At 40.1% G+C, this 11,174-nt stretch overlaps 1 long non-coding RNA gene across 1 annotated transcript; it reads right to left on the bottom strand.

Moving 5' to 3' along the window:
• Positions 1–2,915: 2,915 nt before the first annotated feature.
• LOC120292831 lies at positions 2,916–4,261 on the bottom strand. Its single transcript, XR_005550435.1, has 3 exons — positions 4,105–4,261; positions 3,291–3,359; positions 2,916–3,183 (listed from the first exon to the last, which is right to left on the bottom strand). It is a non-coding gene; the product is annotated as an uncharacterized LOC120292831 (long non-coding RNA).
• Between the last annotated feature and the right edge of the window lie 6,913 nt (positions 4,262–11,174).

Below are 11,174 nucleotides of genomic sequence, written 5' to 3' on the forward strand. Positions count from 1 at the left end.
AACCCGACCCGACCCACCCGTTTGACACCTCTAATCGGGCGCGACATCGAAGGGGCGCTCGCCCATGCTCTTTCTCATCGGGTTTCGGGAAAGGAGCATGTGGCAATGCCATGCAGACTTGTTCAAACTCAATGGAGGTTCGATTCTTTATCATTTTGGATAATGCAGATTATCCATTCATACATCCTTTGATCCGGAAGAAAGATGATTTTCCCCGATCAACTTCGATGGCTATTATGGTACTTAACCAATAAGTACTTAATAGCTATTGAAATTCCAACCAGAAGATTCGTTACGAACCTCACCAGGATATTTGGACTTGGCAGAGGTAAGATTGAAAATGAGAATGACGAAAATCTTTTAGATCTTCTTAACTGGTTTTATCCTCCAACTCATTAGAAATGGCTCTTGGAGAAAGAATTGAGAAATACACAGCCAAACCCTGAAGTCCATACCATTCTGTTTTTCCGAAGACCGTGGGCTTTTCTCACTAATAATGGTAACATTATCAAAGCCCCCCTAAGTATAGGTACCTCATCTTATAAACCTGTTCCACATAGTGTAGAAGCTCGAGTTCACAAATTTTATCCAGGACCTGTTGGTTGCTGTGAGCACCAATATCGAGAACTCCAAAGAATCCTATGCTAGGAAAATAAAACCATTCCTCTATATGCATGGAATTATAATGTACCCACTGTATGAGATCATTATGACCTAGCATCATAAGCCAAGGAATCACTCAAAGAATTCAGATAAGCTACATCATCCGAGTAACATGCATCACAGTCCTCACAAGACCCCTATACTAGATGGGGAGGCCCTCTTTCACAAGACCCCTATAGCCAAGGACTTTTGTCCTTATTATAGAATATGGACACATCTTTTTATGGACAACCATTCAGTTGGTCACAGCCAAGCATTCCTGCCGACACTACAGCTAATGACAATACAAACTAGGCTCAGAAAAAGCATCCCACTAGGCTCATGAAGAAGCATCTGCATCCACAATACATCAGCTAAACCAGATCCTCACACCGGAAGACCTTGAAGCACTTGAACAAAAATATGATAAACATTGTTTAGCAACAGTCCATAGCTCAGATGATTCAGACTATGACTACAATGCTCGTGATGAATGAGACCGCTGAACAAGATCACTATTCGTATAAGTTTACTGTAGCAAGTTACTGTTCACTTTTACTGAAGCAGTAGGCTAGGGAAGTTACTGTTCACTGTCACTGTTCATACCGTGCGAATAATTCCCTACCGAGATTCTCGGAAACATTTGTTTGTTCCCGGACCCGTGAGCTTGGTCCTTGTTTGTGTGTGACCTCTTATTGCTTATAAAAGGCGAGAAGGATATAATGTGTTGGGCGAGTCCCTTGAGTAAAGTGAATGTTTTGTGAAATTATCTCCATGGCTTTCTAAACTTCTTCTTCTTCTCCAGCCTGATAGGATCCTCTGAGAAATGCAGCGCGGATAGTTAGGAATGTTACCATCCTGGTTTTATCCGGGTGTCTCTAGACTGCGAACTAAAGGGCAGAGTGGTTTTCTGCTAAAAGGCTATCCTTGAAGGGCTTGAACTGGAGTTGTTCACCCACTGTAGGAAGGCATACTTGCAGATAACCGACTTGGTCCTCCCTGGTTCTAAGTCTAGGTCCATTCAGTGGTATCAAGCACTTTAAAGCTACAACACCTCAAAGTTCCTACAGCTTTTAGTTTTAAAAAGCTATGGGTGCGTTTGTTTGTATTTACGATTTCAAAATTGTTCTAGGAACGAAATAGAAAAAACTATTTACGTTAGGGGAATAGTTTTGAACAAACGAATGCATTTTGGTAATTGCAAAAAATTTCATTCTTGGAATAGAAAAAGAACATAAACAAGTTTGGCAACCGCACTTAATTTTGTTCCTAGAATAGAAAAAGAAGTAAACACGTTTGGTAACTCTAAAAAAATTTTGTTCCAAATTTTTCAAAAAGTGCATTTTTTTTTTAAATAAAGTATAAACTTGATATTGAATTCACATTCTCATAAAATGCTCATCAATTTAATTTTGTTCATGGTGAGTGAAGACAAACATTCGAACATGATCATATGTGCATACTTAGTAGAAAATTTTGTAAGTAAAGTTTGTACCAAATTTTTCTCAATTGCTTTTTTTTTTTTTAAATAAAGTGTAAACTTGGTATTGAATTCTCATTCTCATGAAATGCTCATCAATTTAATTTAAATTCTATCTCCAATCCAATTGCTCAACTCAAAAAATAACCGCTTTCGATCTATTATATTTTCTCCCCATATTTATTCTACTTTTACAATGATTCACCTAAAATCTTTAGTATACAAAAAGGAAAAACTTTCAAAAAATTTCTCATTCCCACGCGGTGTGAATCTGAACTTAAGCAGCCTCCAAGGAGCAAATTTTGTTTTCATCTAATTAATACCGAGGTTTCGATTTTCCTCGTAGCTAAAAGCACATGATATCAAGAAAAATCGAGAAAAATATATTAAAAAGAAAAAAAATATACAGGCGAAGAGGCACAAGAACAAACTCTCCCCCATCGGACTCGGTTTATCAAGGTCAAGCTCGAGCTAACCGTAGGAGAAACAATGAACAATTCAACCACGGCAAGAAAGGCAACTTTGCCAAAGTCAATTGATGCCACAGCAACTCGAAAAAAAAAAAAAAAAAAAAGTGAAGATTCAGCAATTAGAAACACTCGCAGGATGTAGATGCATAGAGGGCCGATTGAAACAATCACACGGCCTTCCAAAAAGCTCCACACATATCAAACAGATCTTTCACTCATTGAGCATCAGCAGTCTGATCAGGAAAGCTCTAGCTTAAATTTGTTGCCAACAGATGTTCCCTCTTTGATTATGTGAGATGTAGAGCGATTCAAAAACACAAACACAAGCACAAGGTTCAACTCTTTATAGTATTGGAAAAATGAATTCTTAGAACAATGCCAAATGAAACAACTAAAGATGGGTTACAGTAGCTGCATCTCACATTAGCTTGATATTTAAGATTTTCCCTGTCAACAGCAGAGTGCCTTTTTCATGAGGCACCCTCCTTGCCCAAACCCATAAATCTACGAATGCTAGACCAAAATCTCATGGCGTCAGGACGTTGACAGCCTAAGAGTCACCAGGCATGTTCTTAATGATATCCGAATCACCTGAAGACGATAGAAACAAAATTGATATAAGTGTTTAGTAGAAGTGCATAACAGTGTTGTTGAACCATTAGCATAAAAAAGTTGACTCTAGAAGCCCATCTTCATACCTGGGTCAATGATGCTGAGGCAGCATACCCGGAAATATTTTCCACAAGCTGTGCCCAAGTCTACATTGTCTGGCACATAAAAATGGAGACAAATTCAATTTTGAATCCTTAAGGAAAAAGGAGTTCGAGTGACAATCATATGAGCAACAGTCAATCCATGAAGCAATCAAAATTCCTAGATCAACATGCTCCATCAACCAAGAAAACTATATTTTTACCTTAACCCACTTTATCTAAGTTTGTTTGACGAAAAACAAGCTTATGCAAATTCATTATCTCGAAATCCTAATCATAATTGACAGCATCAGGTCGACTGGGTTTTTCTGAGACTTTCCACCTGCACTTGGTAGGAGAGGGTCGCTATGTATAGTTATATAGAAACACATAGTTTTGCCCCAGCCTAATTAAGTTGCCAAAATCCATTAAGAGGGAAAAGGCTCGGGTGATGATATGGATTCGGCTCAAAGTACAGGCGGAATCGATTGATAATTGATGATCAAGTGGAAATATATGCATAGAAACTATGAAAAAATCGGCTCTGCTCGCGATTTGCTCGCTCGAGCGAGCAAAGCAGCGACGCTTGCTCAAGCGAGGAGAGCGTTGCTGCTCTACTTGCGATGCTCGCTCAAGCGAGCATCGCTGCTCTGCCGAGCGAGCAGCCGTCACCCAGATCTGCCGCAGATCTGGGCGAGCAACGCTTGCTCGGGGCTCGAGCACGAGGGCTCGCTCGCCCAGATCTGCGAGGGGTGGCTCTTGCCGAAGCCCTCATCAAACGGTGAAGGAGGAGCAGTAGCTGGTGAGCGCAGAAACTTACCTCGAATCAGAAGCTTCAGCAGGTGAAGAAGCAGCAGCTGTCGGCGCCGGAGAGTCTGCCGAGTGGGGAGGCGCCGGATCGCTCGACGGTGGAGAACCTGTGAGAGACGCCGGAAAAGGGAGAGACTCGCGCAGGGCACGAAAGCGAGAAACACAAAAGAAACAAGTTTTTTTTCGTTTTTGTTCTTTTCGGCCCTTCAAAAAAGTGTTTTTGGAACAAAAAAAAAATAACTTTTTTGTTTCTTTATTTTGTTCCAATTTTGTTCCGGGAACAAAAAAAAATAGTTTTTGAACAAAAATCCAAACAAACGCGTTTATTCTTTTTTGTTTCCGAGAATAAAAAAACAAAAAATTTGTTTATAAACAAGAAAAAAGAACATAAACATGCACGCCCTATGTCACCGAGCTTTGAGATACCGTAGCTTTAGAGCAAGCACCAGCAAACACAAAAATTACGACACAATATAGTTAGAGTTCAGCTATAGCTACACCAAACAGGTCATGCATTTGTGAAGTGTGCACTTTATTCTAAGAATTTTTCAACGCTTAGTGGGAAAAGAAATTGAAACTCCTTCAAAAATTCATTAAAAAACATGTTGTGATTCATTCATCGGCTTGCCCACCCGGGGTTCTTATCCTCTGGTTTTCAACTTGCTTTCCCTTCATTCCTTGCGAAGCCAACGCCCTGGGTTTGGCTATAGCCTATTTCGGGTGCGTTTGGAAAGACTTTTGGGGAAAGTTCTTGAAAAATGTAAATGCCTTTAAGCTAAAGGGTTTTTGGAAATGCAAATTGTGTTTGATAAATTGTATTTGTAAAGTCCATTGTAAAGTATGTTTGAGCAAAATAGTGTTTGGAAATATTAAGCGTGTAAAGGACTTTTGTTATTAAAAAAAAAAAAAAAAAAGAGAGAGAATTGGTGGTTACCGCCAGCGAGGGTTTGGCAAGGGGCAGGCGGTCCGGTGAGGGTCTGGCAAGGGGCAGGCGGTCCGACGAGAGGCAGGCGGCCGGCAAGGGTCGCCGCAACCAGATCGAACGGCCCCGGCGACCTCCGCACCGAGGTCGCGGCGCGGCGGGTCGCGGTGACCGTCCGGCGAGGGTCGCAATGACCCAGTTGTGAGATGCGGGTCGCGGCGACCCTCGGCCGGTCGCGCGACCCGCCGCACCGCGACCTCGGTGCGGAGGTCACCGGGGTCGCTCCATCTGGTTGCGGCGACCCCGATTGTGTGACCAGATCGTCGCGACCAGATCGCTCGATTTGGGTCGCGGAGGTTGCGCGGCCCGGATCTCGGGTCGCGGCAACCTCCAGGGGACCCAAATCGCACACGATTTGGGTCGCGGAGGTCGCGCGACCCGGATATGGGTCGCGGAGACCTCCGGTGACCGAGCATCGCCTGGGCGTCACACGGCGTCGCGGGGTTGCGGCGGTCAGCGTGACCCGGATACGGGTGGTTGCCGAGGGTTGCGCGATCGCGGCGACGCAACTCACGGGGAGTCACCGAGGTCATGCGGCGGCCGCCGACGGTCCGCCGTGACACACCGGCCTCTTGCCGCCTCTGTCCGACTCGTCGCGGGCCCTCACGGCTCGGCGCAACCGGTGGCCAACCTCAACGAAGAAGAAGGTGAATAGTTACGAGGACAAAACCGGAAAAACGAAATGTTAGCGAGGACATTTATGGAAAAAAAATTATCTTACTCACCATCCGCCTTCCGAGAATTTGAATGCCCAAGGCAGCCCCTGGGGTGCCTTGGGCTTTCAGCCTTGGGAAGGCTTGCCTTTCCCAAAGGCAAGTAAAAAAAATCTTCCCAAACACTCTTTCCTTGGCCCAAAGGCCTTTAGCCCTCAAAGGTCCTTGGGAAAGTAGTTCCCAAACGCAGCCTTCCTCTTATTAGAAAATTCTTTAGTAAGATGTAACAGAAAGAAAAGGGACGCCTAGAGAGATTCCTTCATTTAGTGGAATTAAACCAAAGAAAATCATTTTTTAGTTATAGGAATTATCATCGTGTACATCTTGGATAATTCATTTAGTCATATATGAATATAACGTAACAAGCCCCTAATGTTATATTATGTGCTTGTTCACGTGCAATTAGCAAATGTAAATATTAAAAAGGATGTCTCATTGGAGTTGTCTATAATTATGCATTCAATCATAAGAATTGTCACAAATTATGCATTTGATCATTTATATTTATCAAATATGGCAATTATGTAATATATTTAATTTTTTCCTCTATAAACGTAATTCAATGATGGCTTTTGTATTAGTTGATATCTATCTATTGATTTTCAAATATTTATTTGCAAAAAACAACGCATAGTTTTTTATAATCCTCTAAAATCATTTGTTTGTCGATTATGGCCTATCAGGCAGTATATATTTTTTTCAGTGATTGTCTAATATCATTTATTTGTAAAATAATAAATTTTTTTATATCATATAGCTGGAAATTACTCATTTACAAATGTCTAAATTGCAAAGTGATAAAGAGTTCTCTAATTGTTCGTTCAACCGTTAGGGTCATTTTATTTATAGTTATATTTAATCACGAAATGGGCACAATCATGTAATATGACTTTTTACCAATACACTGTAAAAATTTTGTAATGGATGGGTTCTCATATATTTTATTAGTTTTATAATATTGATTTATTTGTAAGACGTGCTATAATTATTTAGTTGTGGATTGTTCTTATCGATAATCTAATATATTTTGTGTTTCTAGATAGAATATTTCATGTTATCAAAAACATAAGTAATTTTTTTATCTCTTATACTTGATTAGAGATTTATTACCATATTGCATAAGACTTGGACATGAATAATTAGAAATTTGTTAGGATTAGAGATTTGTTAAAGTGGCCATCAAAAGCAAATAACTGTGTAAAACTCCGAGTGAACGTGTTAGATGGCTCAACCTTGTGTGAGGTTTATCCACTTTATATGAGGGTGCAAGTGTGCTTTAATGGCCTAGGCAACTACTTCAGGCAATTATGGTCTTTTACAGATTTAACCAGAATAAGAACTATAGTCATAATGTTCACCTAAATGTCGTAACTTTTTTTTTTGGCTCATTTACATACCACATTTTTAAAAAATCATTCACCTAAGTACCATCGGCTATTTGTCTCGTTGAAAAACCCGATGTGACATTAATTTATAATATAATATTCAACATAGCTCATCGATAAGATGAAATCAGCAAGTGAGAATTTAAATGACATTATTAAGAGATTTATTTGAAGAACCCCAACTCTATATAAAGAAATTAGGGGAAAATTTTGTCAAAGTTGAAAAGGTAGGTGATAAACCCTAACTCTAAAATTGGGTCAAAGTTCTGTCAAAGTCGAAATTGGGGTTCTCATAGCAAGCGGGGAGGGGGAGAGGGTTCGTGAGATCCATTGGTGAAGAACCCCAACTCAAAAGAGATTCCCCTACGCGCTCTCTCTGGGAGTCCCATCACAATTTATTTGTTTCATCCACCAACGAATCTTGGGCTCTCAGAGCAAGTGTAGGCATAGAGAAGAGAGAATGACAATGGACAACAGCGGAGGAGTGGTGCCGTTGCCGCGGTCGAAGACATAGTACTAGGCTTCCAAGTAGAGAGAGAGGAGGGGGGGGGAGAGGGAGAGGGTGGGGGAATTAAAAAAAAATCATAAACTTATTGTGACGTGCCAATTTGATTCTAAATTTTTATTTTAGATCAAATAAGTCATAAACCTTTTATATTTATTGACATCTAAATTTTGGTAGTTTAGTTTATTTATTTATTACATAAAAAATTAGAAGTTAATTTTATCCCCTGAAAAATAATTAATCGCATAATATATAGTTTTAGGTGCATTTATTTTTTATTTATATTTATCGAATTGATGGTTCATAAACTTTAATTTGATGAGTCGGGCTAAACCCACGAAGAAAGCAAATCATCCGGCCTCATATCCCGAGAGAGATTTTACGGATTTATCTTTATGAGATTTTAATTCAAAAGCAAATATTATGTTTGGAAAAAATAAATATTGCGTTTCGAAAAGAAATTTTTGTGGATATGAATTTGAAAAATTTAAAAATTCTAATTCGTGTCCTATAAATAGGTAAAAATACGTAGGGTTTAGGAGGCCACGCAACGAAGACATTCGGCCACGTTTGAAAACATTACAGAGAGAAAATGTGAGAGAGGGGTTTTCCTTCGGTTCTTTGAGGGTCAAGAGAAAAACATCACAAAAAAAGAAAGAAAGAAAAAGCATTGAAGGGTAAAAGTCAAAAGCAGAAGCAAAGTACAATCAGCAGGGGGTGAGGGGACGTTTACTGTTCATCGTCTTCCTCACCCTTGCTGCCCGCGTCTGCAACCGGACGCCGTCCCGACGGTCGCCGGCTCCTCTACGCTCGTCGCCCCCGCGCCGCTCCACCAGCAAATCTTCTCCGGGCTGCGCCTTCGGCCTCTGTTCGACCCGGTGCCCGACGCTGCCTCCTGAGTCGCCGTGCACCGCCGCCCCTGCGCCGCCCGCGTCCGGTTGCCAGCCACTGCCGCGACGCCGTTGCCGCCCCTGATCTGACCACGATTTGCGCCGCCCGAGCGACGACCCACAGGAGCACGCGCTGCGACCCACAGGAGCCCGCGCTGCGACTCGATTCCCCTGCTCACCGGACGCCGCACCGTCGTTCCGTTCACGTTTGCCTGCTGCCGACCGCTGTGCCGCCTCTAATCCGCTGTTCCGCTTGTTGCCGGAGCTTTTCCGCCGCCGGTTTGCCCCGCCGGACCTCCGACCGGCAGTGACCAGCCTCCTTATGACCTGCCACGAGCACAAGGCCCGGAAGGAAAAAGGGAAAATTAGGTAGTTTTTACTTTACTTTATTTTATTTTATTTTATTTTACTTGGTCTTTTTAGTATAATTATTCCTTAATGTAAGATTAAGATTGCCCGACATGAAACTGGTTCTGAAATTTGAGATTGACAGTCCGATTTTCGCGCCGAAATCCAACTCGCAATCACTGTCGCTTTAAAAATTGTTAATCGATCTCCCGTCCGAAATTCGATTCGCGGTTTATTTAAAAGTTGACCAACCCGATCTCATGCACTTGATACGGTTCGCCAATTTGTAGATATCGATCCTATCTTATTTGATTTACTATCATGTTAGTTGAATCAATTTGTTTAATTATGTGGCAATTTTAAATTTCGAAATTAATAAAAAAAAACACAAAAAATCGTGCATATGGCATCTTTTGGCACGTCATTGCATATTAGATAAAATTGCATGTTTAATTTTAGGTGTAGTTTAATTTTAGGTGTAGATAGATCTTTAGATGAATTGCATGATAGGTTATTTATTTAAAATGCATGTTTAGAAAGCATTTAGAATAGATAGGATTTCACTTTAGTTTGATTTTCATTTTTAGTGATTTTAATTACAATTTTTCGTTAAATAAAAAAATCATGTGCACATCATATAGAATTAGATTCATGAAAAGCACGTCATATAGAATTAGGTTCATGAAATGCACGTCATTTAGGGATTATTGCTAGAGTCATTTAATTAGAAATTACTCGTCATTAGAATTAGGTTTTTTTTTTTAATTTAGATCGCATATTTAATTATTGCATGTTCATTAAAAAATCACAAAAATTTTTACTCATTCATATAGTTTAAGACAGTTTGCTATGCCATATTATTTCATATTAGGTTAGAAGCACTGCATTGCATATGGGTTATATTTTTGTTAAAAAGCGAAAACAAAAATTGAGTGATGGCGTGTTAATTAGAAATCATATCGATGTGAATTCTGATCTAACAACGCAGATACTTTCGTTGCTATGAGGTAAGTCTTGCAATTTATTTATTACTTTACTTGGGTGTTAAATTGATGGTTTGCGTCGGCATGATCACCTCACATATTATGGAAATAATTTTAAAATCAATTTAAGCCGCCTGCAAAAACGTTTTTGAAAATAAAAAGAAATTGTACCGAAAATGCATTAGAGAAATCTAGCATAACTAAGTGCCCATATCCAAATTTACAGTTCGTAATTTCTGGTTCGTGGGAGTAAAGTAAATCTCCCATTACTTTATTTGGGTCTCTAATCGACCCACCAAAAATAAATTAGTGGCCACTCTTGATTGAAAATCATTTGCATGTTAAGAACTTAAATCTAAGTCGCGAATTAGTATGAGCTTGAGAGAGTCCGAGCTAAATTTAGGCTTAGTAATCCATTAGCCAAACCATAGGTGATGCACACAAAAAATTGGTTGCTACAACATTTATATGTCAATTCAATTCATCCAATTATTTTCGGCAAGCTAGTGCTAATATAGATGTTGGCTATCCTACATGATGTTAGACGTAAATAATTTTTAATATATTTTTATAATTTTCAAATTATTTATTTTTCTTTTCTTTTTTCTTTTTTTCTTCCCTTCCATTTTCCTCTGGCCAATTGCCGACTCAATGATCAGCCTAAGGCGGGGCTAGGAAGGACATCCCCAACCTTAGGCAAGCCTCATCTAACTGGGAGGTCGTACCGCCCAAGCTGCACATTGGGTCAAGCCTCACTAGGGCCTAGGTGAGGCATGACCTTAGCAGGTGAGGCTTGCCAACCTTGCCGGCCTTGTCTCTAGCCTGTCATCGAATCGGCACCAATGGGTGGAAAAAGGAAGGAAGGAAAACAAAAACAAAAAAAAAATACAAAAAAGAGAGAGAAAGAAAAGGAAAAAGAAAAAGTAAATTGGTAATTGAAAAATATTAAAGTATTATTAAAAATTGATCATGTCAATATCAATAACACCGCATATCATGGCCGGTATCATGTCGGACGACAGGTGAAAATTAGTCAAATGAACTAAAAAAGATAAAAAGTCTTTGGAGTCTAGATCAATCGCCTCCGCACATTAAAATTGAAAGTGAAGTTAGAATTCGTGATGTATGTAAAAACCAAGCAAAGAGTGGACAAGGCCTTAAGTATTGAGGAGACGGCATCTTGCTTTTTAAAACCCATTTTGAAGTTCTCTAAGGGAAAGAAAGCCTCCTTCAATGAAAAAGAGACAACGAGATGAGTGGGAATTCTATGACAA

The sequence above is a fragment of the Eucalyptus grandis genome, chromosome 4, assembly GCF_016545825.1.
Source record: "Eucalyptus grandis isolate ANBG69807.140 chromosome 4, ASM1654582v1, whole genome shotgun sequence".
In the NCBI taxonomy this organism is placed as follows: Eukaryota; Viridiplantae; Streptophyta; class Magnoliopsida; order Myrtales; family Myrtaceae; genus Eucalyptus; species Eucalyptus grandis.